The 19,078-nt window shown below is 55.7% G+C and overlaps 1 protein-coding gene across 1 annotated transcript in view; it reads left to right on the forward strand.

The window, feature by feature from the left end:
* The first annotated feature begins 4,542 nt into the window (after positions 1–4,542).
* The window catches only part of LOC111156062 (epithelial membrane protein 2), a 28,462-nt gene continuing 13,926 nt past the window's right edge, over positions 4,543–19,078 (forward strand). Inside the window, exon 1 of the mRNA XM_022516645.1 lies at positions 4,543–4,598. The gene's annotated coding sequence lies outside the window, so the exon portion shown is untranslated. The remainder of the gene's footprint in view (positions 4,599–19,078) is intronic.

The following is a 19,078-nucleotide window of genomic DNA, read 5'->3' on the forward strand; positions in this document are numbered from 1 at the left end:
CAGATCCCACTCCAGGAACTCAGGTCCCCTGGCTCTCCATAGAGCAACACTAGCGGCTTTCCCAGCTGTCTCTCTCACGGTAAGATGGGCAGCCAGCTGATCCCAGCCTAGAAGGGCTGATGGCAGGGCATTTGGTTAGCGAAGGTTGTGGGGAGGGGCTTGGCCCAACAGTAGTTGCCTGTCGCCTTCATGCTTGGGATTTTCCCTGCGTCTGAGGATTTTCCTTGTCTGAGGCTCCTGCTTCTGGAAGAGGAGCCAAGAGAAAATGTAGCTTGTGAGCTCTATGGTTGTGCTCGCTGCTTTCCTACCTCCAGAGGCGTATAGAGCTGTAAGCCAAGGTCAGAGATAAGAGTTGGACCCTGGGAGATGAAATGATTTGCCAGGATGACATGGCCAGTGGGAGATTTTCTTTTCTTTTCTTTTCTTTTTGCTGCTTGACTCTGTGACGTGCTTTGCACATGAAATGTGAGCATGCCGATGACTTATTAGGCAGTGTGTGCTTTGTCTTACCTTCCCACCTCCCTGAGACCAGCAATGGTCCCCGTAGAGGCTGCTCCATCAGCCTGCAGCCGGAAGTCAAGATGATACAGGCACATGGTCCCAATCAACCCATAATGCACATAGAACATACAGCACTACCTGTGTTGCAAGCCAGAGATCATGGGGTCGTTTGTTACCATGGCATCCCCCAGCCTATCCTGACCAATACAAAGATCACAACCAGAACCCTGTCCCTCCACATCTGAGGTGGTGGATATTAAGTCTTTTCTTCGCTTGTTAGTTATCTATCCCAGCATGACAAATTACCCCCAAGCGTAGGAGCCTAAAGCCACACATGTGTATTAACTCAGAGTCTCTGTGGGTTAGGGATCTGTGCATGGCTTAACTGGGTTCTTTGCCCCAGAGCTTCTCAGAAGGTTTCCGTCAGGGTGTTGGCCAGATCTGGGGTCTCGCCTGGAGGGTCAGCTGGGGAAGGATCTGCTTCCCAGTACACGTGGTTGTGGGCAGTACTCTGGTCCTCAGGGGCTAGGGAGCTGAAGGCCTCAGCTTCTAGCTGGCTGTTGGCCAGAGCCGTCCTTGGTTTTTTAGCCCACGGGCCTCTCTAATGTGTTCCTTGCTTCACGGAAGCACGCAAGCCTAGAAGGCAAGAGACGGTCTGCTAGCAGGACGGAAGTCACCCTTCTAACCTACTCACAGAAGTGACATCCATTGTGTTGGTCTTATCAAGCCACCTGTGTGTCCCCCCGGCTCTCCAGGGGAGGGGATTACACAAGGGGTTTGAGCTCCTGGGGGAGGCCGGATCGTGTGGGGCTGTCCTAGCGGCCTATCCACCAGTTTGTTTTCGAAGGAAATACTGATTGATTGGGAGCTAGAGACCCGCCCGCCATCTGTCAAATTTAAACAGGCCCGCCAACCAAAAGCAGGTTTCCATGGTCAGATCACATTCGTATTTGATCCATTCCCATCCTAACTTTCTGGATTGAGGTAATTTTCTTTCAGGTCTCGATCCTTCTTGACAAAAGCCCACATGTTCTCCATGACCTATCCCGCTGCAGCCCCTAGTCATTCCCTGTAAGAACGGAGTCAAGAGAAGTGGCAGAACCTTAAAACCTTCCAGCCAGAAAGGACACACAAGAGATAACAGAGTTCTCAGGAGACCTTGTCTCCTCTACCCCGACCCCCCACCCCCAGCCTTTTCTCACGCAGTTACTGCTATGAAATGACCAACCATGAGGCTTTGATGCACACAACAGTAGACAGGCGTTTCTCATTCACGTGTCTGCAGCTTGGCTGGAGGAGCTCTGTGTCCAGGATGGAAGTTCTGCAGGTCATCGAGGGGAGCTCTGCTCCCCAAGTCTTTAATTTTTCTGGGAATAGTGGGCTCCTGGATGTATATTCTGCTTATGGAAAGGGCAGGAACATAAGAAGGCAAGCCCTGGTGCCTAAGCACATTCCCAGCCTTTGTGTGCATGTCCTGTCTGCTAAGAATCCCTTTGGCCAAAGCCTGTCAGTGGTGTAGCTCAAGGTCAAGTGGGGGGATGTATGCTCTGCTGGCTGTGAGGCTGGGGGAAGTCAATGGAGCAGATGCTTATTCCCCTCCCCATCCCTCCCTGTACCGCATTGAGGCTTCAAGCTTATGGAAGCACCCGGAATGGAAACATTTACACTTTACAAGTGGGTAAAGGCAGGTCTCTGCCTCGAGTCTCACTGGAGAGAAAGGACTGTATTTAGAGAAACCGAACAATGTGGCACAGGCAACAGGTGATCACAGGCAGGCTAGGTGGGGCTCTGGAGTGGCTTTGGGAACAATAGAGAGGAGCAGTGGATCCACTCCTTTCTCTGGGTCCTGGAGAGGCTCTCTGGTGTCTGGCCAGGTTCTTCCCACGGGGAGGCACGGCCCACCGGCAGGCGCAGGGGAGGTGGTTTGGATGATACGATATGGGGAGGAGGCACCTCCTACCTTTGAATCAAAGTGAGAGCCAGTTTCCCTTTCCTGGTGATCTTGCAACGATTCTGATGACAAGGGGAATCTCCTTCTGGGCTAGCGAGTCCCCGATACCTCCCAGGCTGGCTGATAGATCCCAAACCTTGGGTTCACGGACCCTTTCAGGCAACAGGATTTGGCTAGGATATACTAACACTGGGTTTTTTTGGGGGGGTTGATGTTTGTGTCTGTTAAGTTTGTCCTCTCTGGTGAATGGCACTGGTGTCCTGTTTACTGGGATGTTATAGGGCTTCCTTTTGAAATAAATATAGCTAAATAAACAGAGTTGATTTAAAGGGAAAAAAAAAAGTGAATGCTTGTCCACGTGCCATGTCTGATAGGGCAACAGGGCAGGAATGATGGCTTGGCCATGGTTAGTGTTTGGTAAATAGTGATGTGGTAGGAACAGAAGAGTGGGGCTTGCCCCTGTCCGTCTGGGTTCAAATCCACCCTCCATGTGTCCCACAGGGCTCTTGGCAGGTGCTTTTAAGTAGCTTCTCTCCTTCAGTTTCTTCATGTGTTATAACGAAGGTAATGTTTGCAAAGTGATGGGACACAGTAAACACTCCCCAAAGGGTAGAAACCACCTGCCCCAGCCCTTACCTGGACTGTCCATTCTGGGAGAGGCTTCTGAGTTCCCTCTGTCCTCCAGGGGGCCATGGGACAGCAGGTTGCGCTGCCCCTGCTGGTGCGTGGGCCCCTGACCTGGGCCTCTTCTGCAACAGCCAGACCCCATTCCCCTTCCCTTTTAAAGGTAGGGTCTCAGTTCAGATGACTGTCTTTCTGGCCCTGCTCCAGCCCTCCAGAAAGTCCCCTGCCTGGGGGAAGGTGGTCTTGAGCAGCCAGTAAATTCCAGAATTCACAGAGAGATAGCAGATGAGCCACTGGAGCAGCTGGGGAACCTCAGGACCTTGGGGGGTGGGGTGGCCCTTTAGAGGGGGACCTGGATATCCTAAGGATCTCTAATTTTCACCCAGGGAGGCTTTTCCCATGCAGAGCTTCCCAGCAGGATTGAAAAAAGACAGGCATCAGACTATTTATTTTTAAAGATTTTAATTATTTGTCGGAGAGAGTAGAGAGCACAAACAAGCAGGGACAGAGTGGCAGGGTGAAGGAGAAGCAGACTCCCCCGCAGAGCAAGGAGCCGAATGCAGGGCTCGATCCCAGGACCCTGGGTCAGGACCTGAGCGGAAGGCAACCGCCCAGCCATCTGAGCCGCCAGGGTGTCCTGCACCAGCCAATTTAAACATGGCATTCCAGCCCCACCAGCTAGTGCACAATGAATTAGTACTTCCTAAAGGTGTTTCTGATTCTCTCTTCTGTAGCACAATCTTCTGCCTTGTATTTTGGGGTGTATCCAGATAGCATTAGCCTGTTAAATTAAAAGCTTAAAATACACTGTCCCATTGTGGCCCGGTTTTGGAATTTCTTCACTTTTTCCATATACTGACCGCTGCCTCCCCTCCATGGATGGGGCTTGGGTCCCTCTGGCCTCCTTCCCCATCCCCCCCCCCCCAGAACCTCCAGAGCACATGAGTCCTCTCGGTTTCCAAATGGGGAAACTGAGGCGGGACACGTGAAAGACAGGGTCACGAAGAAGAGCGCCCGAGAAGGGGTTCTGAAGCAGGGAGTCGGATTCCAGAGCCCTCGTTCTTCACCCTTACGGGAAGGAAGGGAAGAGAAGAAAGGGGGAGCCTTGGGACCAGGGAGGGGAGGGAGTGGAAACCCGTCAAAGAGGGCGCGGGGGAGAGACTCCTGGCTCGAAGGAGCGGCGCTTTTCTCCCTCTTTCCCCAACCCCGCGACAGCCTCCGCCCCAAACTTGGCCCGAGGAACGCAGGGAGGCGGCAAGGGGGGACCGGGGACGCTCCCGGGGCTGCGGCCTTTCCCGCCAGCGTCCCCCTCCCGCCTGCCGCCGTCCCTCCCACTCGGCTCTCCCTGCCCCTGACATCACGCCCCGGGAGGCGGGATCCGGGAAGGAGGGGACTCGGGGAGGAGGCTCCGCGCCACGGCGAGGGAGGAGGGAGAGCGCGCAGTCCCAGCCAGAGCTTCAAAACAGCCCGGTGGCCGCGCGTCGCGCCCCAGCCCGTCCGTCCGTCCAGCCGCCAGCGCCTGGTGAGTGGGGTTCGCCCTCCCCGCGTGGCGCGCACAGGACGCGGGGCTCGGGGGCCACGTCGGGGGGCTGCGAGCAGCGTGCGCCCTGGGGAGCGGGCCGCGAGCCCCCGCACCCACGGAGGTGGGTCTCTGCCGTGCGGGGGGGGCGGGTAGGGAGGAGCCGAGGCCCATCCGTACCGAAAACCCGCCGGTCCTCCGCCAGACGACCAGGGCGCGGACGTCCCCCGACCACTGTGCCGAGTTCGCCCCGGACCCCGAATTCCACCTCCCACCCCCCGGACTGCTTCCTGCGCCTTTTGCGCCGAGGCGGGCGGGAAAAGTTTGGGGAGGAGTCAGGGCGGCTCCCCTCGCCCCCGCCAGCCGAGCTCCCAGGGCTCTCGGAGTCCAGGGCAGTCCGGCGTCGCGGAAAGGTCCCAGGCGCCTCGACGCAGGGTCCCCAGCCTCACCGAGCGGACGGGACCGGCGGGTCCCCTCCTCGGCCCCGGCGGCGGCTCCGTTGCGCCCCCCAGCGATGAGGAGCAACTTCCTTAGGTCTGGAGCGCTGGAGGAGCCTGGGGACGCCGCTGGGATGACTGATTCTCGCTCCCCACTCTGGTTGGGGTTGGGGGGGGTGTTTGAAGACCCCAGCGTGGATTCCAGAGAAAGGGGAGGCCAGAGCTCATGTATAGAGGGACTATACACTCTCCAAATCCAGGGTCCTAAGCTTCACCCCCAGGGAGGTCCTAATTTGGGGCTGGCAGGGGAACATAACCAGGGGCCAGTGGAGGGTACTTGGATAGGACAGACACCCCGCAGGGCAAAGAACCCAACACCTTATTTTGGCATGAGGCAGACAGCCCAGTTTCAGGTTTGGGAAAAGCTTCACTACATCCTCCCAAAGATGTGTGTGTAGGGCGGGGCGGGGGGGGGCGGTGTTTACCCTTGGCTGTGTCTGCTGTGGAGAGACCAGCCTGAAAAGGGACGGACAGAGGAGAAGTGAAGGGTTTGAGAAACCTGCAGCCCAGATCCTGTGTGATCCTGCTGATGGCACTGAGGAGGGCACATTTGTAGGGACAGAAACAGAAAGTACAGGTTACCAGGGCCTGGGGCAGGGGGTGGGGAGTTATTGCTTACTGGGTCTGGAGTTTTTGTTGGGTGAGAACATTTGGGATGTAGAGAGTGATGATGGTTACGTGACATTTTCGATGTATTTAATGTACGTAAAATCTACAATTACAGGTGGTTAAATGATTGATAGGAGGTCATGTATATTATACCACAATTTAAGAAATAAAGAAGTCTCCAGTGCCCTCCCTGCTTCCGTCTGAATTAGTAAGGACTCCCAGAGGTACTGACCGCTGCAGGTCACCTCTGCCCAGAATTTGGCCTCAGTATAAGGAAGTGGAAGGAGGCTGAGGATGGGGCAGGAGCCCAGGTTTCCCCAGGAGTCGAGAAGGGACCAAGATGAAAACCAAAGCTAATGGAGCATTTGCAGGGCACCTGGCAGTGTGCAGGGCACCCACGCTCTCCCCTTCTGGAAGCCTCACCCAGCTGCCTCCATCCCCACTCCCAGGTGGCAGGTGGGGAGAGCCAGGCCAGAGACATGAAGTCAGTTTCTCAAGATCACTGAGCCAGTAAGTACCAAGAGCCAGACTTTGAACCCCCATGAGCCTCTCCCCAAGCCTTCCCTTTATTCACCTGGCAATGCCCTGGTGGGTTTCCTGGAATGCGGGGGAGAAACTTCTGGAGAAACCAGGGCCCAGATGCCCAGGGGGGCCTTGGCAGATGCCAAGCCCACAGTGGAGGGAGGGGCATGGGGGTGGCAGGAAGGCGCCAAACCTGTTTTCCCACTAAGGGATTTGTGATCCGCGGCCTCCACCCCCGCCAGGAATTGGGGAGTGGGAGTGAGAGTCTGAGAGCGGGCCACATAGCCTGGAGCCCCCTCTGCCCCCAAAGTGGGGAAACTGAGATTCACCTAAGACCTGGGGACCGGTGTTGGTGGTGGAAGGCACAGAGGTGGCCAGCCTGGTGGGGACGCTCTGGGGCGGCTGCTGCAGCACCTCACCCAGGGGGAGAGGTGGCACCGTGTCTGGCTGGCGTGGTCCCGCGTCCATGGCACAGCTCACGAGGGGCTAGCAGGGCCCCCGGCATGTGACTGTAAGCGCAGGACATATCCGCTTGGTCACCCCGCCCCGCACACACGCGTGTTTTATAAGGCCCTCTCTTCCTGGAGTGGAAGCAAAAGTTTCGCCTAGGTTTCCTTTCTCTGCCTCGCCTGTGCTATTCCAGGCAGAAGCTCAACCCACGTGCGTGTGCGCACAGACTCTCCATTTTACGGCAACAGGTGATTCAGAGGTTGACTCGACCGCCCGATTTTCATCCCTGGGGACTCTCCTGTCCGGCTCTGCCGCCTTCCGGGTGGATGGGGAGCCCAGCAGAGGCCAGCCCTATGCCATAGTAACCTTGGCCAGACACGACCGGGAGGGGAAGTCTGTCGAGACAAAAATATAGAAATGCCCTTCCAGGCCAGATGGGATGGCGTTGGATTGTGGCCACTGTCCAGCTCTGTGGACAGCTGGGGCCTCTGACACAGGCCACGGGGAGCTGCAGAGCAGGGTGGTGGCAGCCATCCCTCAAAGGGGTGACAAAGGGAGGTTGGGGTCCCAGGCGCTGGGACTGGGGAGCAGAACCCTCCCGGAGGAGGCAGGTGAAAGTCCGTGACGAGCTTCCTGGGAGGAAAAACTGGCTCTGGACGCATGGCAGGGCTTAGGAAAGTAGGCAGTTGGCATGAGCAGCTGGAATTGGGGACAGGAGGCAGCTGGTGCCGTGGACAGACTGGAGGCCTGACTCTTGGAGGTTGGCTTCAGCTCGTCCTGGGAAAGGATGGGGGTGGGGTTTGGGGTGGCGGGAAGACGAGGCTCCCCTCCTTGCCCCAGGAGGGATGGAGTCTGGCTTCCTGCAGGAGTTACCCAAAGAGGGCAAAGAGTGGAATCGTGTTCAGACGCATCTGGCTTTCGTTAGGGACAGGCCAAGGGGGGAGTCTAAAAATATCAGAGCCCGAGCTGCCACCCAGGGAGAGAAAGTGCTGCGCTAGTAACCTGATACCCGGGGTGGGGGCTGAGGGGGTGTCTCTGACGCAGGAGAACCAGCGGAGCTCTGTTCCAGTCACTTGGGCTCTTCCAGGCAGCCAAGCCTTGGGTGGAGGCCTGGGGTGAGGCCTGGCGGGAGGCCTGGCGGTGAGAGCTCTCTGCATTCAGGCCAGCCATGGGCTAAGATTGGGGGGATTTCAAGGGCATGAGAACCTTAGGAAGTCCCAGTCTGACAATGAGAGACCCACAGTGCGGGGGGGGTGTCACCCAAGATCACCCAGGAGTTTGGCAGTGGAACCAGGACTATATCTGGATCTAGGGACTCAGTGCCCAGGAGCCCAGTGGCTTAGGACTGGTCCTTGGGATTCCAGGCCAGGTGCCCAGGGTCAGGATCCCACTTGGGATGCTGGGTTTCCACGCTTACGTACTAATGGGAGCAAGGTGGGCAGGAAGCCATGCTTAGGCAGTGGGTCACTTCCCACTGGGCACTGGGTCACTCTCGGGCACAGCTGCAGACTCTGGATGTTGGCCCATCCTGGGGTAGGATGTAGCGAGGAGGGGGGCTGGAGGCGAACCGGCTAAATGAGTCCCTCCCTCTTTCCCATTTGAAGACACTGTTGGTTTTGTTCACGCAGTATCTCGTCTACCTAATGAGTTGTCATTAACCAGAATAATTGAATTGCTCTGGCCCTCACCGTCCTTGGGAAGCAGGGCTTCTGTTGATCTAAAAGGGAACTGAGGGTGAAGAGGTGGCCCACACTCCCGCCCCCTGTGGACGGGTTGGATGACCTCAGCTTCTAGAAGCTTCCTCGCACTCCTACGTCTAGAACTGGGGGAAGGGTCACCAGCGTGACATTCAGCATCAAGGTGATCTGGAGAAATACACGCGTGACTTCATCAGCTGTCGCTATGGAGGATGGAGGGATGGACAGTTCCGTCCTTCAGTGCAGACTCCCTTAGAGAAGGCACTTTGAAGATTTCCTGTTCTGAAGCTTCTGATCACCAGCTTATGTGGCAAATGGCCTCCCTTTAAAAATAAAAATAAAAATAATAATAATTAATTTTAAAAATTTGCAGTGGAGGGCACCTGGGTGGCTCAGTGGGTTAAAGCCTCTGCCTTCGGCTCAGGTCATGATCCCAGGGTCCTGGGATCGAGCCCCGCATCAGGCTCTCTGCTCAGCAGGGAGCCTGCTTCCCTCTCTCTCTCTCTGCCTGCCTCTCTGCCTACTTGTGATCAATTAATGTCTTTTTCTCAGTTGCTATTTTGAAAAAAACATAAACTGCGCCCAGACCCATAATATCCCCCAGATACTTTTGGGTAGAGTGAAACTAAAGTGGATGCTTTCAACTTTAAAAGTTTTTTTAAAATCCTTCTTTTTTTTTTTTTTTTTTTTAAAGTAGGCTCCATGCCCAGTGTGGAGCTGACCACAGGGCTTGAACTCATGACCCTGAGATCAAGACCTGAGCTGAGATCAAGAGTCGGACTCTCGACCGACTGAACCGCCCAGGCGTCCCAACTTTAAAACCCTTTTTTTAAGTAATCGGGGGATTTCATGAATCAGCGCAGTGACCCGGGGCAAAAATCTTAGGTCTGGAGTGACGGACATTTCGGAGTCAGCATATGGGACGGAACAGTTCACACTTAAGACAACGCGTCTGATCCAGGAGCAGCTGTGAGCTCTTTGCCCAAGCTTCTCCTCTGCAGAGACGCCCCTGTGTTCCGCTCCTAGCCCCTCAGCTTCCCAGGGAGTATCTCCATCTTTAGTGAGGGTCATTTTGCTGCTGGGATGACCTTGGACGTTGTTCTAGGTATTGGAGACGTTGGTGCATTGATGAAGACAGAAGTGGCTTGCTTGAACTTGGGGAAGGCCGAGGGAGAGGCTGGCTAGCCCGCTTTCCTCTTGATGGTTATTATTGAAGAGCTCTGTGCAGGGAGCAAAGGGAAATTTTTTCTTGGGAATTTTAGGAAATTTTTTTTAGCCTCCTTTAAAGGAGGCTGCCGTCTAGTGAGGGGATGATGAGTGCAAAGACATGCGTACCAGGAGCCGGGTCGAGAGATGAGGTTTCAGGGAAGCCCGTGGTCGTGTGGCAGGCGAGGCTTTCCTGTAGCCCGTAGGACCGGAGATGGGCTGGGAAGAGTCCAGCAGCGACGGCTGTGGGTGTGCGGCCGGGCACAGAGAAGAGAGGCAGAAGATGCTGGCAGGGGCGCCCGCGGTGCAGGGCACGCAGTGGGGAGGAACAGCAGTGGAAGGCGGGCACAGAGGGACTCCAGCCTCGTCCACGCCACAGAGACTAGACTCACGAGCTTCCTCCATACCTGAAATTCAAGAATAGTAACATGTTCTTCCCTGAATTCTGCAAGCCGCTTGGGTTCTGCAGCTTTGGGGGAGGGGAGCTTTAGGAGCTGGGGGGTGGCCTGATGGAGGCTCTGCGGACAGAGGGTGGGGTGGGGGCTGGGCAGTCAGCCGGGGGCTGAAGTCATGGGGACTTAGCCCTCGAGGTGCCCTCCAGCCCCCAGGGAGCGTGCCCCTGGGACATCCTGCTGTGAACACCACGTGGGTGGGGTGGGTTTCCTGCCTGGGAGCTGGGAACAGCATAGGGGGCCTCAGGGAGGACAGCGGCTGCAGTAGGGCCATTCTGAGAATGCCAGCGGGGTGTCCAGGACACCGTGGGGGATGGGAGTCTGGAGCTGAGAAGAGCATTCAGAGACACACAAGGACCCAGGTCTGGACCTGTGTTTTCGGCTGGAATTTGAGGGTAGGAGAAAATGACTTCCATGCTGCTGGCGTTGTCAGGAGCAAGAGTAATAATTAGCAGTGCTGTTATGACAGGATTTGTAGGACGCAAAGCAGTCTCCTGGGCCGTGGGCTTCATAGCCTTCATCTTGTTTAAAATGAACAACAACCTATGAGGTAGGGACTGTCATTATTCCCGTTTATAGATGGAAGAGTGGAGCCTTAACATTTTTGCTTAAAACCACCAGGGGCCGTGTTTGGCTTTGAATCCAAGCCTCGTGGACCCCACAGACCATGTTACAATGGATGTATCCCGTCTCTTCCCTCTCTGTACTGCATCTGTGTCCTCCTCTTGAAGTAATCCTGGCCTTTGGGGCCAGGAAAGTTCCTTTGTTACGGATGTTCTGCTGGGTGTCTGGGAGGTGGGCACTCCTCCTCCAAGGTCAGCCATCTATGCCCCCAGGGTCCCGGGCATGAGCTTGCTGACCCCCAACCTGTCTTATGGAGGACAGACCCCTCTGTCTTAAGGGAGGTGACAGTTGATGGATGCAGGGACCACCATCTGTTGAGTTCACTGGGTACCCCCGGCATCCAGCCCAGAGCTAAGTACGCAGTAGGGACCCGGTAAGCTCTGTCCCATGAGAGAGGGAGGCACCCGGCCTCTTGGGCTCCCTGCATCTCAGCCGGCCCCAGGGGAGGAGTCCCAGCAGGAGGGCCCCCTGGGTGGGCGGGGAGCCAGCTAGAGGCTGCAGGGAGTGAGCAGGGAGGGGAGAGATTGGGAGGGTGTGAGGGATAACTGGGGCCAGGCAGCTGTTCTCTCTCCCTCCTGCAGCTGGCTTTGCCTGGAGCCGGGTCAGGCCTGGGTGGCACGGTCAGTGTCCATTTATATCAATGTGACACGGGGTCACATTCTTCCAGGCCCGAGCCCGAAAGTGGCTTCATCACCGCCACGCCCAGAGTGTGGTCTGCACACCCATGGGCCTCTGGCGACGGTTTCTACAAGCACGTGAGCAGGCATTCAAAACTGGGGTGTGCTCACGTTTATTTCAAAGTGCATTACCATTACCTTGGCAAGGGGTACTGATTTCCCTTTTATGGAGCAATACCCATTTAAAGATTCAATCGATTTTAGCTAATGGTTGTAAAGACAGTGTCGGGCCACGTGGAGTACAGGTGTTGACACACAGGGCAGGAACGAGAGCAGTGGTGTCCTTGCACCGTGGGTACGCATGCACGTGCCCTTTCCTCCGTGGTAGGCATCCCCCCTCCACCCCGATGCCATGAGCTTTGGCTGCTGACGATACACAGCTTCCCTAGCTCCGGAGAATTTCAAGAACCCCCACCCCCACCCCTCTGGAGGCACCCAGAAAGTCATGCTCCTGGCCTCAGGGCTGGTGGACCGCACCCCAGGGCATCCCCCCAGCCGTGTCCCGGAGCTTGGTCTGAGCCCCGGCCCAGCCTGTCCCACGTGGGCTGCTCCCATCTCTTGGGCATTGCGAATAATGCGGCTGTCAACATTCACGTCCCCGTCTGGGCATGGGTTTTCCCTTCTTTTGGGTAAATCCCTGGGAGTGGAATTGCGGGGTCCCATGGTAACCATAGTTGCATGAAGAGCCACCAGACTGTCATGCAAAGTGGCACCAAGTGGCTTCATCTTATGTCCCTGCCAGCTGGCTCCTTGGGAGCCTGTGCTGGTGAGGCTCCTGTCCATCTCTAGCAGGTTCCCGGGGGCTGGGGCCCCTTAGACCCATCGAAGGCTCTAGAACCGGCTGGTCCAGCTAAGTGGGTGGAGGGGGGGCGTGTATGGAAGGAACGGGGGGGGGGGGGGGGCGCATGCTCTGCCGTCCCCTGGGTAGGGGCTACCCGAGCATTTCTGTGTGACTTCGGGTGGCTCTGGACACAACGTTCAATTGCATTAAAGCACTTTGTGAGAACGTGGTCCCCTTTTCAGTTCTCTTTCAACGGTTCTGATTCCACCGCAAGCACATCTTAGCTGGGGCTGACATGTTTCGTGCCTTTCCGACCTCATGTGCCTTCTTCAACCAGACAGAGCAGGTCTCCAGCTCAGCCCTTTGACAGACAGCAGCATCGAAGCCAGAACTTGTGGGCTTTTGTGGGGGTTCGGGGGAGAGGTATTTATTTCCACAATCAATCTCTATTTGTGGCAAATTATGCTGATTTTCCGCTTCAGCTTTTAAGAACACACTTATTTCTGTTAGAGAGTGGATTTATTTAAGGACCAATAGGTGGTAGAATCCCACTGCCCACCTCGAGAAGGGGACGGGCAAATGAAGTCTCACCTCGAGAAGGGGACGGGCAAATGAAGTCTCACCTCGAGAAGGGGACAGGCAAATGAAGTCTCGGAAAAGCTTGTTCTGAATTGTAGGGCCCAGTAATCAGATGCGGGGTCGGGAAGCAGTGAGGTCGCCAGTCCCGGGACATGTGCGGATGGGAACTGGATGCTGGGAGAAGAATGCAGGAGGGGGCAGGCGGAAGCTGCGTGATGACCCAGCGCCTTTCCACTGAGACTGCGTGAGTTCATGATTCTCATCGCGTGGGGTCAGTTTCCCAATTCCACGGCTCGATGGTGTCATAGCTGCAGACCCCACATCATCAAAGGTGCCCCAGTCAGAAGGGAAAGGGATTTGGGGGATGGCCTTTCCTTCCCAGCCCATCCTCTGCCCCCCGCTACCAGGCATCCTGGCGGGGAAATGGTGCTCTGCCATTCCAAGTTCATGGCCATGGCTCATTCCCCAGCTGGCTCAGCATCTGCCCTGATCTTGAGTCTTTCACAGAGGGACTCTCTTCCTGTCCTTCCCCCTCTCCCCACCTCCTGACCCCCCAGTTAAGGAGCTGGCCTGCCAGCTCTCAGGTTAGTGAATCTGTATGGGTGGGGAACCGAGATGGGGAGATGCAGTGCTGGTCAGGGTTTTCCAAGAAACAGAATGAATTCAGGATGTGCATCTGGAGAGAGAGTTATTTTAAGGAATTGGCTTACATTGTTATAGAGGTTGGTGAGTGCAAAGTCTGCGTGGTGGGCTGGTGGGCTGGACACCTAGGGAAGAGCTGATGCCGCAGCTTGAGTCTGAAGGCCATCTATGGACTGAATGCCTTCTTGCTTGGAGAAAGTCAGCCTTTCTGTTCTATTCATGCCTTCACCTGATGGGATGAGGCCCACCGTGGGAGGAGGATAATCTGCTTTTTTTAAAGCCCACCAGTTTAGATGTCAATCCCTTGCAAAGAACACCGTCACACAAATAACAGTGGCTCAACCAGGTGGACACACACAACTGATGATCACAGTTGCTTTAGGGAAAATAGACACATAGCATGACATAAAATAGAACCCCTTTAAAATCATCCCCTTTTGAGTTGCTTCCCAGCCTTCCAAGGAGAAAGTCTCAGTGCTGTGCTGGCATGTCTTTAACACTTCCTAAACACATGTGACATCCTGTTTCAGCCAAAAGAGACAGGTGGCCTTGGTCATGAGCTTTCAGTGGCCACTGTTTCTAGCTAGGCATCTGATCATGTTTTGTTTTCATTGTAGTTCTTTTTCCCAGCACCCTCGATTAATGGCAGGCAAGGCTGACTTTCCATGTGAGTCTTGATCCCGGGTCTCTTTTTATAAAGATGTGAGCTTAAAGGGTGAGGAAGCCTGTCGGAGCAAGGGTGGTATGGGGATACCCCTGAGATTCTGAAGGCGGGAAAAGGAGTGACAGATTTGTGAAAATGGACGTAAGCCTGGCGGGTTGGGATGGTGCCTGAAATATTCCCTATTGGTCTAAGGTTCCTCCGGCCTGGTGAAGTTGTAGGAAGTGATTTCTGGTCCCGGACTTGCCAGCAGAATGCACTTATGGAAAGGACAGCTCCTGGTCACTTAGGAGAGATGACAAAGCTGTGATCATGAATGCCACTGATCCCCCAGGGATTGCTTGAAAGGCACTGATAGAGAGTGTTCTGTGAAGGAGAACACAGCCGCAGCCTAATGGCTGTGAGGACGGGTGACTCCCTGTGTTTGACACCTGCTTCACCCCTAGCCACCGAATCCAAATCCGCCTCACCCCCAGGCTGACACGTGAGCCCGCAGGGACACCACCAACCCTCTGTGGGCTGGGGTGTGGGTTTGCCGGGTGGCATAATTACAAGGAGCTCCTCAGATGACAGCAGCCAGCAGGGAGATCTTTAACTGAGGGCTCAGGCACGGTCATCGGCAGAATGGTGGCTATTAGCTCTTCCGCAAAAGCTGCCCGAACTAGCAGACATTCAAGAAATATTTGCTGAGTAGCCTTGGGCTCTGGGCGTAGGAACATGGGTAAGGCCTGATCTCTGTCCTTGAGAATGGAATCTGTTAAAGCGCTGTACCGGTTAGCTGTTGCCGTGTAACAAGCCACTCTGAAACATACTAGCTTAAAACAGAAAATGCTGATTTAGTTCACGATTCTGCAGGCGGGCCATGTGGGCTGGGCTCAGCTGGGCTCCCTCACGTGTCTGGGGCCAGCTGGCGGTCGGCCCGGGGGCTGGCTGGTCCAGCGTGGTCTTTGCTGGAAAGGCTCCTCTGGGCTCTGTGCAGTCTCGTACGCTCTAGCAGGCCGGGCCGGGCTTGAACCTGCAGTCACTGAGCGGAGAGATTGGAAGTGTGTGACACCTCTTGGCTTCAAGTCATTTCCACTGCCTTTTATCGATGGAAGACTGACGAGGGCAGCCAGGGTTCAGTGGGTGGGGAAATAGATTCCACCCCCCTTTTGGGGGGGATTAAGATTTATTTACTTATTTAAGAGAGAGAGAGCTTGAGCAGGAGGGGCAGAGGGAGAGGGAGAGAGAATGTGGGAGCACGACACAGGGCTCCATCCCATGACCCCGAGATCGCCACTGGAGCCAAAGCCCGAGAGTTGGATACTCCAACTGACTGTGCCCCCCAGGCACCCCTGGATTCTCTTTCTTAAAGGGAGGGTTCGATTTGTGAAAATTTTGTTAAAATCTTTTGTGCTTGTGAACCTGAGGGATGTTGGTCGGCATTCTTCTTTTCTTGTGATGTCTTGCCTGCTTCTGGAATAAGGGTCATGCCGGCCTCGTAGAATGAGAGCGGGTGTGTGGGTGTGGTGGGGGAGAACCCTCCCCTTCGATTTTATGGAGGTGTTTTTTGTATAGAGTTGGTATTATTCTTCCTTGAATGTCTGTCAGGATTCACCAGTGAAGCCATCTGGGCCCGGAGTTTTATCTTTGGGAAGGGGCTCCCGGCCCTCGATAAGTATCTCTTTCTCCTTCCAGTACCAAACTGGAGAGAAACGTCTAGCTCTGTTTCTTCTTCTTAGCTCTCCCAACTCCTTGAAATCTGGCTCAATGAGCTGTCCCTTGGACACATATTTATTGGGCACCGTTTACAAACTGGGCACTGTTCTGACTACTGGGAGGACTGTCTGTGCATCATACAAGGGGTCGGTCACAGGGGAAGCGAGAAAACGCAGGTAAACAATGACAGCGATAGCGTAGCATCAGGCCAGGACAGGTGCTATGGGAGAAGAGTAGAGAAAGGCTTCAGTTCACGTCAGTAAGATTCTCATCAGCAAGTTTGCTCAACGCCTTCTTCTCTGATCTCTCCTCTCGAGGCTTCTGCTTCTGCATCCCATTGTCTGTTCTAGGCTTTCTCCCTATCTGGTGCCCCCTTCCCCAGTCCTCTTCCCAGTGCGACTGCATACCCCACCTGCATGCCCGGGATGGGGGGCTCTGCTGGCCGCTCCTATTCTCGCTGGAGGGAAGGTCCTGCCCATATTCCCATTGCCAGGGCACATTTCCACATTGTTACCAGACTTGGCTCTCCCAGTGGGCCGTCGCCCTCACCCTTGCCCGGCAAATGTGTTCCTCCTGCTCCAACCCACGCACATCAGGGGAACCAGCATCTGCTCTGCTCATGCTGGGGCCCCCGATTCCCAAACCCAGTGCCAGGCTTTGTGACTCTTTTGGAGAGCTCCTGCTCTTGTCTTACCAGGGACCTGTCCCTTTCCTGCCTGCTTCTCCTCCTCCTTTTTTTTTTTCTAAGATTTTATTTATTTATTTGTAAGAGAGGGTGCACAAGGAGGGGGAGGGGCAGAGGGAGAAGTAGGCTCCCTGCTGAGCAAGAAGCCTGATGTGGGACTCGATCCCAGGACTCTGGGATCACGACCTGAGCCTAAGGCAGATGCTGAGCTGACTGAGCCACCCAGGCGCCCCCCCTTTGCCTCCTCCTAACCCATCTTCTGACTGTGGAATGCGTTTCTTCCCGAGGTAGGTCTCACTATGTTCCTCCTCAAGAGCCTTCTGCCCCTCCCCGCGGGTCCTAGGACAATGTGCAAGCTTCTAAGGCCTATGATGCTTCTAGCCCAGCCCCAGGCCATGCCCTGCACACACCCTACTCACCCTTGTGCTGCACGGCCTCCGAGCATGCCCGTCCCCATGGCTCTCCTGCCAAACCCCCCATGCTCCCGCCCTCCCCTTGGAGACCCAGCTCAGATGTCACTTCCTCCGTAAAGACTCCGATGCTGTCCCCGCGGAGCTGCTCCCGCTTCCTCTGTGTTCTCACAGCATGCCTGGCATCATGTCACATCGGCTTATGTACCCACCCGCCCTGGTGTTCTTCACTGACCCGGCCGCGCCCAGGGGACACGGGCCTGCCTGACTCTTCTGTGCATCACCGGGGCCCCGGACGTGGTAGGTTCTCAATACGTGCTCGTTGTGGGAGTCATCGCTCCATTTTAAAAACAGTGAGCGGAAGGCTGGGGTTTGAGCCCGCTTCTGCCACCTGCTAATTTCATGATCTGGGAAAATCCTCCAAGTTCAACTTCTAGGCTGCAAAGGGGATCATAGCCCTTGCCCACCCTTCTGACGGGGGGTGTCACCTCACTGACACGTGTTGACCCTGCGTGCCATGAAGAGAGGTGCTTTTAGCCTGGGGGACTCTGGGTGACCTGTGCCTCACTTTGTGGGGCCTAGAGTAAAGCTATGCAGTGCTGGCCAGCATCCAGAGCCACCTGTGGCCCCAGGATCTCGGACCCGTCTGATCAGACCTTAAAGGACTAGGACCCAGGACAGAAAAGAAATTAAGATTTCGGGTGGGCAACGTGGTAGTTTCTCTAGTGCCAGATTGCCTGGGTTCAAGTCCCAGATCCAGCCTTTACTAGCTGTGTGACCTTGGGGACGTTGCATAACCTCTCTGAGCCTTTTCTTCACCTATTCAATGAGGCTCATTGTAGCGCGGACATCACAATGTTTTGGTGAGGAATGAGTAGGAGCTTCGGAGGCACTGAATGTTGGCTGCTGTGCTGCTGTGGTCATGATTATTCCAGTAGACGGAAAGACTCAGGCCTGCACAGTCAGGGTCAGCCTCAGTGGTTTCTGCCCCGGAGCGTTGCTAAATCCCAGCGTCCCGCCTGTTGCCCTTTCTGCCGCCAGCCCAGCGTTGGCGCTGTGCCCAGAAGCCCCAGCCACAGTGAGCGCAAAGCTGGGCTGCCCAGGGCAAAGGGGCTTCCGCCAGCCCGAGGGCATCTGGGACGCCTGGATATCCCAGTATGGCTGGTGTCCAGATACCAGGCCAGGAGGCCGAGCTGACCTCTGCCTTCCTGAAAACCAAGGCCAAAGCCACTGCCCCTCGGAGCACTGTGGGTGGTGGGAGGAGCCTGGCTTTCTGCCAGCCAGCCCAGGGGGAGCACCTCCAGCTCTGCAGCGGGCCTCCTGGCCTTCCCCCAGGATTCAACCGGAGCCTCCTCAGCCTTTCAAGTCAGAGCTGTGGGTGGAGTGCTTCTGGGTCGAGGCAACGACCCCGGACCTCCAGACGCCAGACTTCTCAGGTCTGTTTTGATAAGTTCCACTCCTCAGGATGGTCCCCCTGCTTACAATTCCAGGAACGGGCTCCAACTCAGCCTGAGAATGGGCCGTGGTTTAAATTGTAGGAAGAACTCCCGAGGGTGGGAGTGGAAGCGGGTGGGCCGCGTGGTTGTCCCCGCGGGAGGCTGGCCGGTGGGCTCTCTGGTTCCCTAGCACGGAATCCAGCAAGGGCTAGAGCCCCTTCCTTTGAGCCTCAGAGGCCAGGGCTGCAGTGGGGAGCGGTGTTTTTACAGAGGGGAGGAGAGGAGGGTCCCTTCCTCTGCTCTGGGCGGGCCCCATAACCTCCTTGTCACCTGCGAGACCTCATGGTGATGTCCCACCATCAGCAGCAAACCAGGTGTCGCTCCCAGGGGAGGGAGGGCTGGTGAGTCACCAGCAAGGGCTTGTCCCCACTTGGAACTAGACATGCACAGTGTGCACACACGCGTGCGCACACACAAACACACACACACATACACACACAATGTCAGGCAAACATCGGGCCAAGGCAAAGCAGGACAGCATCTCTCCCTGGAGCCAGCAAGGAGATGCCAGTTTTTGGCGGGTCCTGTTTGGTACCTGAGGTCTGGACATATCGGGGAGTGCTGTCCCTCATCCTGTCCACCATCCAAACTTAAAACTCACCGAGCTGCAGATACTCCATTCTGTGCACGGAATTCCCAGAGTCCCACCGTCACCTCCCGGTGCTTCACCCCCCACCACAACTCCAGGTCCTCCCAGAGGGGACTGGCCAATGGAGACCCATTCGCTGCTCCTCCTCTGCCCATTCCTGATTCTTTTTCCTTTTGAAAAAAAAAAATTCTTTTGCACCTTAAGTTCT

The sequence above is a fragment of the Enhydra lutris genome, unplaced genomic scaffold (genome assembly GCF_002288905.1).
Source record: "Enhydra lutris kenyoni isolate GAN:26980312 unplaced genomic scaffold, ASM228890v2 scaffoldscaffold45, whole genome shotgun sequence".
In the NCBI taxonomy this organism is placed as follows: Eukaryota; Metazoa; Chordata; class Mammalia; order Carnivora; family Mustelidae; genus Enhydra; species Enhydra lutris.